General features: G+C 37.9%; 1 protein-coding gene and 1 non-coding gene across 2 annotated transcripts in view; both read right to left on the bottom strand.

The window, feature by feature from the left end:
- Positions 1-3,401: 3,401 nt before the first annotated feature.
- On the bottom strand, positions 3,402-3,506 carry LOC123947795. The gene has a single exon (XR_006819831.1). It is a non-coding gene; the product is annotated as a U6 spliceosomal RNA (small nuclear RNA).
- An 8,819-nt stretch (positions 3,507-12,325) lies between these two features.
- Positions 12,326-17,354, bottom strand: part of KIF5B (kinesin family member 5B) — a 49,789-nt gene continuing 44,760 nt past the window's right edge. The window contains exon 26 of the mRNA XM_046011711.1: positions 12,326-14,836. The gene's annotated coding sequence lies outside the window, so the exon portion shown is untranslated. The remainder of the gene's footprint in view (positions 14,837-17,354) is intronic.

Here is a 17,354-nt window from a genome sequence, read left to right as displayed (position 1 = left end):
AAAACAGGTTTCAGGTGCTCTCATCACACACACGGTAACTATGTGAGGACAAGTAATGAGTGTGATTGTAGTAAGCACTTACATGTATATCAAATGATCATGTTGTACACCTTAAATACACACACTTTTTATTTTAAAAACGCTTTTGCTTTGGAAAATATAGTTATGTTAACTTATGTTAACATTCAGTGGGTTTATGTTAACATTCAGTGGGTTTATTGTTGTTTTTAAATTAATAATTATTTAGAAATTTTAGTAATAGATACAACCCATAATAATAAAAGCCCTTTGAAATCCTTAATTTTTTTTTTAAAGATTTTATTTATTTATTTGACAGAGAGAGAGATCACAAGTAGGCAGAGAGGCAGGCAGAGAGAGAGGAGGAAGCAGGCTCCCTGCAGAGCAGAGAGCCCGATGCGGGGCTCGATCCCAGAACCCTGAGATCATGACCTGAGCCGAAGGCAGCGGCTTAATCCACTGAGCCACCCAGGCGCCCCTGAAATCCTTAATTTTTAAGCACCTGAATTGGTTCCAAGATAAAAAATGTTTGAGAACCACTGGCCTGGGGTAATGTCATTCCCTTTGCTGGGGATTGGTGTGGGAAGTTTTCATGGACCCCAGAAATGTCCAGTGAGAACAGAGAAGTCTACTGGGAAGCTTCCGGGAAAAGTTTTTCTAGTCCTAGAAGTGAGCCCCAGAAAGCCATTCTCTTCTTCCTCTGGATGTTGATGTGTCTGGATGTGATGCCTGGGTCTGCCGTGGCCACCTTCCTACCAGCTTGAGGAGAAACACACCACCAAAGATGGCAGTGATGTTTCTAAATTTCATGATTACAGTAATTCAACAAACATCTTTCTACATAATATATCTTTTCTTGAGTATTTCGGTGGAATTCTTCGAATTGGAGGTGCTGGATATCATCAAAATATACACATTTGAAATTTTAATATCAATTGTTGTTAAGTGGTCTTCCCCTGAGTTTTTACCAATAAAAATGTCTACCAATATTTATTTAAGAAGAACTTATGTGAAGTTTACTATGTGCTAGGCAACTGTTCTAAGGTCTTTACAAATATTAACTAATAGTATATGCAAATGCATATTTCTCCATACTTTTGCTAAATTATTATTTATTCCTCCTTATCTGAGAAGCAGAAAATATCTCACAATTTCAAGTTGCATATCTTGGCAACTTGCAATTAGTATGGTTGAACATTTTAAAAAATGTTATCTTTAAATGGTCTATTCATGTCCTTGGTCCAATTTCCTTCTGGGTTTCATCTCTCTTTTTCTTATTCATTTCTAAGAGCTCTGTGTATATTAGGGATAATAGCCCTTCAGTGTCATATGTGTGACATAAAATTCAATAATCACTCATTCACAATTCCAACATCTAAGAAGCTCTTAAGTTTCTTGTCAATTTGGTGCAAACTCATTTGATAACAAAATGTGACCTCAGCTGACATAAGACTATTTTAGCTTTTGTATATTCCACTCAATGGAAACAGTGGTACATTTTGCTGAAGAAAAAAACTGATTCTAAGACACAGGCCTAGACCTCACTGGTGGTATTTTTGTACTATGTATTACCTTTTCTAAGTTTGGTAAAACTCTAAACTCCAGGAAATAATTGTCCCCAGGGATTTCAAGTAAAAAGATTAGGCAGTCTATTTACACACATCATGTTTGAAGGTTTTTAGTGCCTGGGAGGTCTTCCACTGGATAAGGTCTGCATGCTGTTGGATATAGGAGTTAAAATTTAAGACAAAGATTAGGGTTAGAGAAGGAGATTTTGGATTTATCAGTATATGGATGATGATTGCATTAGAATCATGAGAGCACATGTCAGAAACCATGCTTTGCCAGAAAAGAAATAGGGGCATTTGTGTTTAAGGGCTGAATGAAGAAGCATGGAGAAGCAAGCAGGAATTGAACAGAGCAGAGGTGCGTTCATTCTGGAGTGTGACCAACAATGGTGGCCATGGAAGACAGTGCAGTTTCTTTCCTCACTTCATAGTCTCAGTGGAGTTATTGTTGGGTGTTAGACTGAACTTAGCCTGTGTGTGGGGGATGAGGCAGGAAGGGCTCATGGTTGCCTCTGTGTCCAGGCTCAGCGATCTGGCCTCAACATTCCTAACAACCCAGTATCGTTCCATCAGTCTTCTTAAGAAGGGTTACACAGGCTTCCTCTCCCATAAATGTTCTGTGAAAGGGTCTGCAGCACTTTCCCAGCCCCATTAGCTCCCTGTGGGCCCCATTCTTTGTGGCTCAGACCTTAACGTGAGCGAGCTATTGCGATAGTGGCCGTGGGAAGATGTTGGTCCTTGACACTAATACTGGGCCAGAGAGACCAGAAGGAGGTTCCATTTCTTCCTGTTTTTTCTTTCAGATAGGCCTTGTCGTCAACCTTGGCAGGAGCAGTTAGAAAATACTTGCTGATGGGGTGCCACTTTCAAAGACAGGACAGCTGGAACCTTCTAACCTGCCCGCTGCACATCAGTCTGTAAACCAGTTGTCTGCTCTCCTGTCTCATGGAAGAAAATTCTGTTTTTCCTTTTCAGTTGAATGTTCTCAGCCTTCAAATGTGTGCCTTTTGTTCATTCTAATTCGCCTACATCTGCATAAAACAAAAGTTCATTTTCAGAGCAGTGTGGAGAGGGACTGTGCACAATTCCAGTTATTGTATAGAAAAGCTGTGTGCCTAACTTTTTATTCAGCGAGAAAATAATATATCCAAGATGTTAATGTGGGTGTTTTCTGTAGCTCATACTGGCAATGTCTTGTCTTTCTCTCTCAAGAAACAATGGGCATTTATTTGGGATTGCTTAGATTTAGTTACATTACTTTTTTTTTCAAATGGCTCCCAACTGTAAAGTGGGTGAAAAAAATGAGTTAATTTCTTGAATATTTTAAATAGTTGTCATCTAATCTTACCTACAGTGGAAACATTTGAAAGTTTATAATGTTAACTTTATTTTATGAAGCTAATATGAAATGAGCAACACTAAATTAATATTTTGGTATAGAACATGACACAATTCCAATCCTGAGCTAATTTTTACATACATTTTCTTTGAAAAGCACTTCTCTTCCAATATCACTGAATCATACACCTAAAAATGATTAAAATGGTAAATGATTAAAATGTTAAATTTTATGGGAGTTTTACAATTAAAAAAACTTCTAAATTTTTTAAATTTGGAAGCATTTATTTAATAAGGAAGTACTTTCAATAAATGTTTACTTCCATTTGAGAGAACTTGTGGATTTGTTTTTATAGATACAGTCCGTGATTATGAAGGCTTAATTTGAAATAAACCCTTCATGTGTGAGATATGTATATATCTATTTATATTTGTATATATAATATATTTATTTGAACTAGGAGGAACATCTTACTTAAAAATATGGAATGCTTCATGAATTTGCATGTACTCTCTGTGCAGGGGGTCGTGTTAATCTTCTGTGTATTGTTCCAATTTTTAGCGTGTGTGCTGCTGAAGCAGGCCGATGTTATATTCATAAGTCTAGAAAAAGTTACTTGGGATCAAAGAATGTTAGAGCAATAAGAGATGGACGAGTCACCTTTGAGGTTTTCAAATGACAACTCATTGTTCTACAAATGAGCAAGTTAAATTCTGTTAGGTCAGAATTCTGGTTCTGAGTGGTCAAGCCACTCAGAATACCAAGCTGAGCCCTGAAAAGTCAAACGTGCTCTAGAAAACTTGTTTCAAAAAGCGGTAGTTCTCACACCCCCAAATCAAAATAAAACTAAAAAGTGGTCCCTGCCCCACCTTTCTTGTTTTCCACTCCAGAAGCAGCCACTTTCATTTTTTTCATCTCCAAATCTCTGCTTCTTGATAATTCAATTCATGGTTAAGCATTATCAATTGTTACTATGGAAGATGAGGCATGAACCCTCTTCATCACCACACACACACACACACACCCTCAATCCTCTTCCTCTCAGTAAGGTAAGACTTTTTGTTTTCTGACTGTTTCTTTCTTATGGTCCCTTTGTTTTGTTTTTTTAAGATTTTATTTATTTATTTGACAGAGAGAGAGATCACAAATTTTTTCTTTGACAGAGAGAGAGGCAGGCGGGGGGCGGGGGGAAGCAGGCTCCCCACCGAGCAGAAAGCCCGATGTAGGGCTCGATCCCAGGACCCTGAGATGACCTAAACCGAAGGCAGAGGCTTAACCCACTGAGCCACTCAGGTGCCCCTTTTTGTTCATGTTTTTGTGGAGATAAACTTTTTTTACTATTTCAAAACCGGAGAATATTAGTGGTAGCTCTTTAAAATGTTCTCTTCTCCCTTCATAGGCCCACTTTTCTCCCTATTATTTTTAATTTTTTTTTTATTCTTTCATTTTAAAGGCTTTTCTCGAATGCTGATGATCCATGGTGGTCTGCACATATTTAAGATGGGGACACAAAGAAGCTGAATGGAAGCAATTGGTTCATGTAAGTAGGATTTGTTGACTGACATTTCTAAAACTGCTTCCTTGGGTATCCCCAGTATCAGCTGTCAAATTTTTCACAGAAGAATCTTATCTTCTGGATGGGGACCATAAGCCTGGCTGCCAGCATTCAGGTAGCCAAGTGAGGGGAAAAGGGCTGAAATTCTAAATATTCTTTTTTTTTTTTTAAGATTTTATTTATCTGATAGAGAGGAGAGAGAGCACATTGGGGGTGGGGAGCAGCAGGCAGAGGGAGAGGGAGAAGCAGGTTCTCTGAGCAAGGAGCCCAATGCAGGGCTTGATCCCGGGACCCTGGGATCATGAACTGAGCCGTGGCAGACACTTAAGGACTGAGCCACTCAGTTGCCCAGTTCTAAATATTCTTTTTATAAACTTTCATATTACTTTCTGTATCAGTCATGGTCCAGAGGGATTAAGTATAAACAGGTACAGACAACTTTAAAGAACACTCTAGGGCTAAGGGAGAGTACCCCAAAAAGAAACACACTTAGAAGGCCTCCCTGCACCCCCGTGTCTGGGATTCAGATCTCATAGGTGAAGGTGTGATTGCAGCCCACTGGATGGTGAAGTTTGCTAGGCTTCCCAGGCAAGCAGGAACCATCCTGACCTGCAGTCAGGACAGGGCTGGCAACCAGGGAACATGACTGGGACTGAGAAGAACCATGTATCACTGGGATATAAGAGGGGTGAGCCTAGAACACCCCTACTCAGGAGGCTAGGTGAGTAGGAAGTGCCTCTCCATGAGGCTGAAGGGTAGGTTCACAGAGGGAGTCAGGGCTTTGGAAGCCCATCCACTGGCCAGAGGCAGTCATGTGGTCAGGGCTGCAAGCTCCCTTAGAGACTTCGCACCCTGCGGCTACGAGCCACTGGATGTCTCCACCCAAAACCACAACAAACACACCACTAACAACTGGGTGGTATTAACAAGGAAAAGCAAGCTAAGGCATGCCAGCTAAGGAAGGAGAAAAGGAGAAACACGGGAAGGGTCCAGCTCAATATTGTAGTGTAGCCAGTTCTATTAGTTTGCTACGGCTGCCATAATCAAGGTCCCACAGCCTGACTTCACAGAAATTTATGGTCTCACAACTGAGGAGTCTGGAAGTTCAAAATCAGGGTGTTGACGAGTCGAGTCCATCTGAGGGCCGAGGGAAGGATCTGTGCCAGGCCTCTCCTTGGGTTGCAAATGACTGTGTTCTTCCTGTGTCTCCTCACACCATCTTCCCTCTGTGTCAGATTAGTCTTTTACAAGGGCCCCAGATATATTGGATTAGAGACAACTTGATTACCTCTGAAAAGACCCCATCATCCAAGTAAGGTCACATTCTAAGGTACTACGGGTTGGGCCTTTAACATAGGAATTGGGTGAATTAAGGGTGAATATGGGGATGAGAGGCAATAATTTAATATGTGGCATGCTCCTTACTCCTTCTCAGTAGGTCACTTTACCCTCAACTCTTCCTGGTGTTTCCTAGTATAGAGACCCTCCATGTCACCCCTTCTAAATGAACACACAGGCTTGTGTAGGGATGTTGGAGAGGCAGTTGCCAAACTGTGTAGTACTGAAGGCCCCATCTGGGTATCAAACTGAAAGTCCTAAATATTTTCAACTAATCCTATATTCAGGCTCCTTCTGCTGGCACCTGGTATCATATTCATGAACATTTGGGAGTTCCATGGGGGGATATTGGATTGCTTCTTGGCATTCCCCACTGTTGGCTTAGGAGTCAGGTTTTTAGGGTCTGCTAAGTTTTGCTTTCCAGCTTCTAGAATGTTATTGCTGTCATCTCCATTTCTTGTGGCTTTATAAGTTATTAAATAAGGCTTTTATATCAGAATAATTTTAGATTTATGAAGTTGTAAGGGTAATAGAGGGAATTCCCTTATACCCTTTACCCAGTTTCTCCTAATGTTAACATCTTACATCAGCAGTGCATCAGAACTAAGAAATTAACTGGTATGTTACTTATTCACCAGATTTTCCACTGATGTCTTTTTGTTCCAGGATCTAGTCTTAGGATACCACACTGCTTTTAGTTGTCAAGTCTCCTTAGTCTCCTGTGATTTGTGACAGTTTGTCTTTCCTTGCTTTTCATGACCATGGCACTTTGGAAGAGTACTGGTTAGCATTTTGTGGAATGATCCTCTAGCTGGTTTGTGTGGTGTTCTTTTCACAATTAGACTGGGTTTAGGAGTTTTAGGGGATAATAACCCTGGTGAAGTGCCCTCCTCACATATGAGGAGTACAAGATACCCACATGTATCATTGGCAATCACCTGGTTAAGGTAAAAAGTTCAACGGTGGCTCTCTTCTATAGGGTAGGACTGATACCTGTCCTCGAACTAGATTCTCTGGTAGCAACAAAGGGGATAAAATCCTCCCCATCTTCTCCAATATAAATGCCAGGTGGTGGTGCCTACCATAAGACAGATGGATATAATTATCATACTGTGCAACAGGGGGCTGGCCTGGCAGCCAAGGAGATGGACTCACAGAGAATTACAGATATGACTAATAGAATACAGTATGTGTAGGGCAATGTATATGGGCAGTTTTTACCATCAGAATATTAATGATGGAAGATGACAGGGAAGCTGAGGGTAGTTGCCCTAATAAAGTCATAATCCCTTCCCCAGTTAGCCAAGCTAGTTTTCCAACTCAGAACACACAAAAGGTTGAGAACCCATCAAGAAGGACCTGGCAACAACATAGCATGCACAGACTAAAACACTTGCCTATCTGGCGCCAAAAGGAATTAAGGCCATTTATTCAGAACTGTACAATGGAGAAAGGGGGATACCCACATATTTTGAGGGAGGGCTATCAGACACAGGTAGGAATTGATACTGACACCCAGAAATCTGAAGCATCATCATGGTGGGAGGGAGGGGTTCATATATAGGCACAGTAATAACTTAATAAGTAATAATAGGCACAGTAATAATAACTTAAAAATAAGTATTGGCCAAGTTATAAGTGTATATATAAGTGCTCATATTATAACTGCATAAGCTCATGGATTGGAAGAATATTGTTAAAATGTCTAGCTACCGAAAGCGATCTACAAAATGTAATGTGATCCCTATCAAAATACTAACAGCATTTTTCAGAGCTAGAACAATTCTATAATTTGTATGGATCCACAAAAGACCTAGAATAGCCAAAGCAATCTTGAAAAAGAAAAACAAAACTGGAGATATCACAATTCCAGACCTCAAATTATATTACAAAGCTGTAATGATCAAAACAGTATGGCACTAGCACAGACATACAGATCAATGGAACAGAACAGAAAACCCAGAAATAAATCCATAATTATATGCTTAAACTTATATGGAATAAGAAAAGACCCCGAATAGCTAGAGCAATGTTGAAAAAGAAAACCAAAGTTGGTGGCATCACCATTTCAGACTTCAAGCTCTAGGGCAAAGATCTAATCATCAAGACAGTATGGTACTGGCACAAAAACAGACACATAGATCAATGGAACAGAATAGAGAGCACAGAAATAGAACCTCGTCAACTAATCTTTGACAGAGTGGGAAAGAATGTTGAATGGAAAAAAGACAGCATCCTCAACAAATGGTGTTGGGAAAATTGGACAGCCACAGGCAGAATGAAACTAGACCATTTCCTTACACCACACCCAAAAATAGACTCAAAATGGATGGAAGATCTCAATGTGAGACAGGAATCCATCAAAATCCTTGAGGAGAACATAGGCAGCAATCTCTTCGACCTCAGCTACAGCAACTTCTTCCTAGAAACATCGCCAACACAAGAGCAGCAAGGGCAAAAATGAACTCTTGGGACTTCATCAAGATCAAAAGTTTCTGCGCAGCAAAGGAAACAGTCAGCAAAACCAAAAGACAACTGACAGAATGGGAGAAGATTTTTGTAAACGACATCAGATAAAGGGCTAGTATCCAAAATCTAGAAAGAACTTATCAAACTCAACACCCAAAGAACAAATTAACCAAGAAATAGGCAGAAGACATGAACAGATATTTCTGCAAAAACATCCAAATAGCCAACAGACACATGAAAAAGTGCTCAACATCATTTGCCATCATGGAAATACAAATAAAGACCACAGTGAGATACCACTTCACACTAGTCAGAATGGCTAAAATTAACCAGTCAGAAAATGATAGGTGTTGGAAAGGATGCAGAAAAAGGGGAACCCTCATACACCATCGGTGGAAATGCAAGCTGGTGCAGCCACTTTGGGAAACAGTATGGAGGTTCCTCTAAAAGTTGAAAATAGAACTACCCTATGACCAAGCAATTGCACTACTGGGTATTTACCCTAAAGATACAAATGTAGTGATCAGAAGAGGCATATGCACCCCAATGTTTATAGCAGCAATGTCCACAATAGCCAAACTATGGAAAGAGCCTAGATGGCCATCGACAGATGAATGGAAAAAGATGTGGTGTGTACACACACACACACACTGGAATACTATGCAGTCATCAAAACCCCGAAATCTTGCCATTTGCAATAACATGGCTAGGACTAGAGGGTATTATGCTAAATGAATTTAGTCAATCAGAGAAAGAGAATGATTATATGCTCTCTCTGATATGAGGAATTTAAGAGGTAGAGCAGGGGGTCCTGGGTGGGGGAAGGGAGGGAAAAACGAAACAAGATGGGACCAGGGAGGGAGACAAACCATTAGAGACTCTTAATCTCAGGAAACAAACAGGGTTGCTGGAGAGGAGGCAGGTGGGAAGGATAAGGCAGCTGGGTGATGGACAATGCAGAGGGTATGTGCTATGGTGAGTGTTGTGAATTGTGGAGGACTGATGATTCACAGACCTGTCCCCTGAAATAAATAATAAATTATATGTTAATAAAATAATGGATTAAGGGTCTAAATGTGAGACATGAAACCATAAAAATCCTAAAAGAGAGTACAGTCAGTAATTTGACATTGGCCATAACAACATCTTTCTAGTTAAGTCTCCCAAGGGAGTTAAGTCTCCCTTCCTAAGCAAGGAAAATAAAAACCTTTTAGCACTACATCAAAATAAGCTTCTGCACAGGAAAACAGTCAACAAAACTAAAAGTTCACTAAATGGGAGAAGGTATTTGCTAATTACATATCTGATAAAGGGTTAGCATCCAAAATATATAAAGAATCGAAACAGGGCACCTGGGTGGCTCAGTTAAGTGTCTGACTCTTGATTTTGGCTCATGTCATATCAGGATCTTGAGATCGCATGCTACACTGGGCTCCGTGCTCAGTGGAGAGTCTGCTTGAGATTCTTTCCCTCTGCCCCTTTCCTCCCACTTGCTTGTTCTCTAAAAATAAATCTTAAACAAACAAACAAACACAACCCTATATAACACTGAAATAATCCAACTTAAAAACACAAAGAAGTTTGTCTTTACATCCAAATGGTCAACAGACCCATGAAAAGATGCTCAAATCCCTCATCATCAGGGAAATACAAATCAAAAGCACAACGAGGGATCACCTCACAACTATCAGAATGGCTAAACTCAAAGACAGAAGAAAACAGGTATTGGTGAAGATGTGGAGAAAAGGGAATGCTCTTGCACTGTAGGTAGGAATGTAAATTGGTGCAGCCATGGTAGAACACAGTGTGGAGGTTCCTCAAAATGTTAAAAATAGTACTGTGCTATCATCCAGTAACTACTGTTGGTTTTTATCCCCAAATTACAAAAAAAGTAACTCAAAGGATAAATGCTCCCCTATTATGTATTGCAGCACTATTTACAATGGCCAAAGAATGGAAACAGCCTGTGTCCAATGACAGATGAATGGATAAAGAAGATACCGTGTGTGTATGTATGTATATTAGAGTATTACCAATCCATACAAAAAGAATGAAATACCATTTGCAACATGGATGGACCTAGAGAGTATAATGCTAAACGAAATCAGTCAGTCAGAGAAAGACAAGTACAATTTCACTCATATGTGGAACTTAAGAAAACTAATGAAACAAGGAAATATTAGAGTGAGACAAACCAAGTAATAGACTCTTAACTACAGAGAACAAATTGAGGGTTACCAGAGGGGAGGTTAATGAGAGGTGATGGGGATTAAAGAGTACACTTATCAAGAGGAAGAAAGTAATGTACAGAATAGTTTAAAAAAAAAAAAAAGGCATATGCTCTGCAGACTCGACCCTCGGGTCATTTCCCTGTTTTTTCAAGTGTAACTAGAACTGACATATTCTGTAAGTGGCTGGACTCCCCACATGCAACTTTGGCCTGCAGGACACTGGCCATGCCAGAAGCCAAACGGAAGCCTCTGAATCTGCTGTGCCCTTCCTTCCCACACCTACCAGCCAAATCAGTATGCAATGTGCTCCTTTCAGATTACAAGAGGGCCAAAAGCAGTTTACATTCACATGTAGCAGACAATGTACATGTACAATTTTGCTCCAGGCCCATGTTAACTCTCCTACCTTCTAAGTTTGAAGCAATCTGAGTATCTGGTCATTCCACAGAACATCACATCGACACTGTTAAGCTTATTGAGCTGGATGAGACAGAAGTGGCTAGCACACAGAGGCCCTGATAAGACAGACTGCATCAGTGCGACCAGTGTGGGAGATAAACCTTATTAAGAATCTGATTCCATTTAAATCTCTCCATGAAAGGGAAAAATGACTTGAGGCTCATAGAATACTCTTAAAAGATAATAACCAAATAACGTACAAAAAACAAGGAAAAAAGGCACAACTGGTCACCACTATCAAGATGATAATGAAATGCTAATTTTGAAACTTTCAAGTAAAGGAAAAGAATCAATCATTTACCCCATTTTTCCTATACAAACTATACCACTGATTAACCAAATAGTAGATGAAGGCAAAGTTCTCTATGACAACAAATAATTATCAAATTAGAATACTGCTGTTCTGTAACCCCTAATAAATTGATAAAGGGATTGATCATCAATGGCAGTTAATCCAGCAAGAGACTAGACATGCTGTGCCACCTGATGGAATACCACCACCTATGAAATAATGCTGCCCCCTACGCCAACAAAAACAACAATCTGAATCTGAACAGGGGGAATTACAAGGGGGAAAAATGAGAAAGAGAAATGGAGGGGACACTACTCTAGTATATGGATTATAATTGGGTCTTGATTCAGCTTATAAACATTGAACTTTTGTTTAGCAAATTTTTGTGTGTGTGTTTTAAGGAGTACGTATTTTAATATATATGCTGAAATACTTCTGAATAAATGCATATGACATTTGGGATTGCGTCAAAATAAGGGGGGAGGGGACACACAAGTGCGGTTATGGATGGAACAAGATTAGCCACGAGCCCATTAACTGTTGAAATGGAGTGATAGGTACTTGGATCTTCATCATTTACTATATGCTTTTATATGTGATTAAACATTTCTATAACAAAAAATTTAAGATTATTATCCCTCTCCCCCACCCCCAACAAAAAGCCAAATCACCACTAGAATTCATGAATAGTCTTTCTTTAGTTTTCTCCAGCTAGGCCTGAATGACCATTAGGGACCACTGAGTAAGTATTGAAAAACAAACACTTCTTAAACAGGTTAATAAAACAATCGGGCTCAGATGAACAGAACCATGCAGGAAGGTTACACTAAAGTAACAGGTAAGGCTACAGTAAAGTAACAGGTGAGATTGAGGATTCATTTCTGGTTCTTATTTTTTATCCTACATACTTAATACCCACTGTCCAAAGAATATGCAATACATTAGGAAACAAAATATACACGAATATAACATTTTAGTGACCACCTGCAAGACAAAGGCCACTCAGTCATATGAAATCAAGCTAATACTTCACCAAGTAAGTTTTAAGAAAGTTACTACATTTCAAAAAATTTTTCCTCTTTATTTAAACATAAAACACATTTACAGCATGCAGGTTAACTTAAAACTTAAAAGATTATATGGCGTCTTCCCAAACCAATTATCTTTGAGTGTATCTTCAAGCACTGAAAATAAACCAACATATTCCACAGGTATATTCAGATTCTTTTCTGTCACCTTATATCAAATTGAAAGTTATGAACAGTAGCTTGCTTAAATTAGACAAATAATTTAATTGATCACCATGAATAAATATTACTCTTTTATTTCATTGAGTTTCTCTTCTGAACCATTTATCAAAACCATTCAGAGGAACGTTAATAGTCAGTCAAAAAAAAAAAAAAAAAAAAAGACACCGCAAATTGAAACAAGTGTCAATGTTCTAGATGATCAGAAATTTTATAAGAGTAAATATTATTTAATGATCTACCATAGCAAAAAGAGCAGTTCACTGAAAACTAATTTATGAAATTCTTTGTACACTTTGTGAAAGTCTGAAATTATAAATAGAAAAGAATCATTTCGATATTTTAAAAAACCTTAACATTGTGAATTCTGAACCACATGCTAATTACAATTGTTTGTTACACAGCACCAATACCCATGATACATCTTACAAGAATGAAACTACCATAATGTTCAGATAAAAGAGAAAAAAAATTCTGCTTCATTTAAGAATACTGCCAAAGAAGCAAGCTTTCTTTTGAAACCAAATACAAATGTCTATGTAAATGCAGCCCAACAGTTCTCCATTTAGAAAATTATCACCATAAATGGCTATAGCACTTTTTTTTTTTTTTTTTTAAAGTTAACTGTCTTACTTCAATCTTGCTGCACACCAAGTTTTCATCTCAATTTCTGGAGTGTTTCTTTTGACCAATCTGAAAAGCAACACCATCATTTTGAAGGTTGCAGACTACAACAGCAAGGACTTTTGACTGTTAAAAAAATAAATAAATAAATTTATCTTTTAAATCAAAACTATTATAAAAGTGGAAATTACAATAGTTAAATAGAAAAATAAGCCAATTATGATCTGAGTCTTCTGACTATGGCTCCAAATTTAATACAAATATCTGTGTATAAAACTTTTTCAAAAAGTTAATTCTGCCAGCCAGATCCTAACACAGAATTTTCCGACTTTCTCTATTGAATGAATCACCTTAAATCATCATTATCTGCAAATTTCTGCTAATACAGGTGTAGTCACCCCACACACACAGATGAAGCAAATATTTAAATCTCCCTCCCTACTACATTTTGAACTTCTGAAAATAAACTTTTGACGTCGTTTGATAAGCTGAGGAAGAAGTGGCAAAAACGGATACACTTAGTACAAATTACCAAATTATGGGCTATAGCCAACAAAATTTCTTTGAGGATTATTAGTGACTTGCACTTTGCTATTTCTAGACTAACTATATAAGAAATTAGAGTATATGACTTAATGTAGCAGGTTAAAAATACCTCAGGGATTTCAAACCAAAATTCACCTACAGATTTATAAGCTCACCATTAAGTTCTCCACAATTTTTCTCAATTTCCATTGGCTATAAATTTAGATCAACCAATACAGTAGTTAAGAATATAAATGCTGTTTAATCCTGTAGTATCTTACTTCATTTCACTATATGAAGATGACAAATCATATCTGTCCAATTCTTATATTAATTAGCAGGCTCACCAGAATGAAGTAGAGTATTTTCATTCCACCATGCCATGTTGATTATAGAACTGGGAAGAGAAATAGAATTCCTTTTCCAAATCCTCTTTCTTAAATGGAGATTTGCTTTTGATATTATAAAATATTTCTATTCAAGATAATTCAGCAACAGGCATTTCATGAAGACAATTAATTAGCCGTGCTCAGTCTCAAATGCCTTGTTACTTAGTTTTAAGGTTTCAGTGCTCAAACAGTAGTTTTCAGAAGCAAACTTCAGACACAGTCCAAATAATTTTATCTCTGAAATCGTTTCAAGGGATTTTAAAGTACAGTACTGACCTGATATATTTTGTGGGCATGTAGTGTTTTAGGTGGTGAAATTAAAGACATTTAATCTAAATGTTCCATTTTCCCTAAAGTAAGGAAGACATTTTATTAAGAAAAGTAAGAAGCAGTAGCAGCTAGGTAACTTAAACTGAGATTAAAAAACAAACACAAACAAACAAACAAACAAAAGTACAAAAAGCACAATCCTATATGGTACAATTAGCTTGGCACAGTGAAGACTAAATTTAAGACACAAAAGACAAACTGTGTAATAAATAGAACCACAGTTGTAAACTGTCATCTTTTCCCCTCCTAAGACGCCAAAATTGCACTCTAGTTGTGTTGGGAAGCAGCAGAGTTTACAAGAAGAGTGGGTAGGAAACGGCTGTACAGGCCAGGTATAATTTATACATTAAAAAAGGGTTATAATTGTACAATTCCCAGGGGGTAGAGGTTATAGTCACTGAATGACTTTGCTTGATATTATGTCCTCTTCATTCTTCAATTATTTTCAACACCTGAAAATAGATGCAAAAAAATTATTTATATAAAATTAGTTTAAAATAATCATGAAAAGAATGAGACAAGTAAATAAAACATACCAATATATTTAAAAACATTTTAGCCATAGCTTAGACCACTTCCCCCCAATTAAAAAGATGGCAATAATTAAATGATTTGATTGCTTTTCTTTTTATTTAGCTTCTGCTTGGAAGCTCTTTGTTTTTACCTCCCCAAGAGAGTTATGAGTAAGCATATGTAGGAATTACATTAAAAAAAAAAAAAAAAAAGATGAGTTAATAAAATGGAAGTCAGTGGACAGTGTCAGTGACTTTTTTTTTTTTTAAAGATTTTATTTATTTATTTGACAGACAGATATCACAGGTAGGCAGAGAGGCAGCCAGAGAGAGAGGAAGGGAAGCAGGCTCCCTGCTGAGCAGAGAGCCTGATGGCGGGGCTCCATCCCAGGACCCTGGGATCATGACCTGAGCCGAAGGCAGAGGCTTTAACCACTGAGCCACCCAGGCGCCCGTCAGTGACATTCTTAAGCCAAAGACCATATTCATGGTAGCTGTAAAAAAAAAAAAAACAAAAAAAACCCAAAAGTGTGGGTTGGAGAGAGGGATAGGTAAAAACAAGATAGATACAGTAGGAAAAGAAGCAGTGAAATAAACAATTCCAGCTGTTGTCACCAGGAGGCATTCTTGTATTAAGCCACCTATTTACCTGTGTGTTTAGGAAAACTCAACTTGTTGACAGTATTATGAAAGATAGACAACCAGACATGTAAACCTGGGTTCTAACAGAATAGGTATTATTAACACATTGTTGTCTTCCCCAGAAATAAACCCAGTGTTTTGAAATGTTTTGCTTAATAAGTAAAAATAATTTTAAAATTTCTCTACATATTATTCAACTTTTCAACAGTTTATCACTTATGAAGCTCATATACTCCAAAATCATGGTTTAAGACTGAATGATCCAAGGCTTTAAAAAATAAAAACCACTATCCTTTTGGACCAGCAATGAAACAATCCTGTAATCAACTATACTTCTTTAATTACTACTTCAAGTCTTCAAAACCTAGTCTGGCTAGGTTAGCTATCTCCCTCATGTGCTAAACTGCTGTCATTACATTGGGATCAGCATTCTACTTTCTAGCTAAAACTCAAGTTATATTTAACAAAGGCCCTGGTCTATCCTCTCTGCAAGCAAGACAGAAGTTCAGAGTTTACACGTGAATTCTAAAGTAAGGACAATATCCAAAAGGAATAAACTTTTATCTGTATCTCTATTTATACTGTGAAAATCCCTTTGCCCACCTACGCTTCCAGAAAAGGCAGCCTGCCTATTACTGAACAGCTGCTCTGTACTAGGTAACAACATTTTAACTTGCATAATTCTCAAAAGTGACTTTCATTTCACTAACAAAGGGGCTCAGCAAGTCATTACTCCAAACAGGGAAAAACCAGAGGCTGTCTCTAATTGGCAGGAAAGCAAGCTACTGGATGTCTACGGATGTGACCCAATATTAAACACATATTACTTTATTTGGTAGTCTTGTTAAAGATGCTTATGCCCCACCTCGTAAATGCTTTCATTATATAGGGAATAGAGAAATAAGGCTATCACACATAGAAACACACCCAGAGGAAGCATATGCTCAAGATAACTGGCCTAGTCTCCTCAGTAAACCAATGTCATTAAAAAGGGGGGATTTTTCTAGATTAAAAGAGACTTCAGAGGTCTAACTGAATGTAAACAGTGGTCATGATTATACCGTGGTTTAGATAAACCAGCTATAAAGGACTTGGGGGGGGGGGAACAATTAGAGAAATCTGAATATGGACTGGCATTAGATAATATTAAAAATATTTTGTTGCATGCAATGTTATTGTGGTTATGGAAAAAATGTTTTATAGGTACATTAGTTTTAGACAATAAATACATAATTTATTTTCATGCTTAAGAAATTTAAAGGAGTAAAAAAAAAGAATTAAATACTATAAAAAGTAATATGCTGAAGTTCATAAAAATAGGAAAGTTGGGCTTCAAACTGTGACTTTTCTAAACAAAAAATCAGAGTTTCTGCTATACGATGGAATACTAGCAGCTTATTACCTAGTTGTGTTGTTCAAGAAAATGTTCAGAACATATTACTAAGTTAAAAAAGCAGGTTACAAGGGCATCTGGGTGGCTCAGTCGTTACGTGTCTGCCTTCAGCTCAGGTCATGATCCCAGGGTCCTGGGATTGAGCCCCACATCAGGCTCCCTGCTCAGTGGGGAGCCTGCTTCTCCCTCTCCCACTCCCCCTTCTTGTGTTCCCTTTCTCATTGTGTCTCTCTCTGTCACAAAAATAAAATCCTTAAAAAAATAAATAAAAATTAAAAGAGCAGGTTACAAAGAAACATATGTATTAGGAGTAGTAGAAGAGTATTCATCAACAGTTTAAAATTAATTTTTAAAAGATCTTATTTATTTGTGAGAGAGAGAGAGCACAAGCAGGGGAGCAGTAGGCAGAGGGAGAGGCAGAAG

This window comes from Meles meles, chromosome 7 (genome assembly GCF_922984935.1).
Source record: "Meles meles chromosome 7, mMelMel3.1 paternal haplotype, whole genome shotgun sequence".
NCBI lineage: Eukaryota > Metazoa > Chordata > Mammalia > Carnivora > Mustelidae > Meles > Meles meles.
The sequence above is the reverse complement of the archived record's forward strand: the minus strand, read 5'-3'. Positions and strand labels throughout refer to the sequence as shown.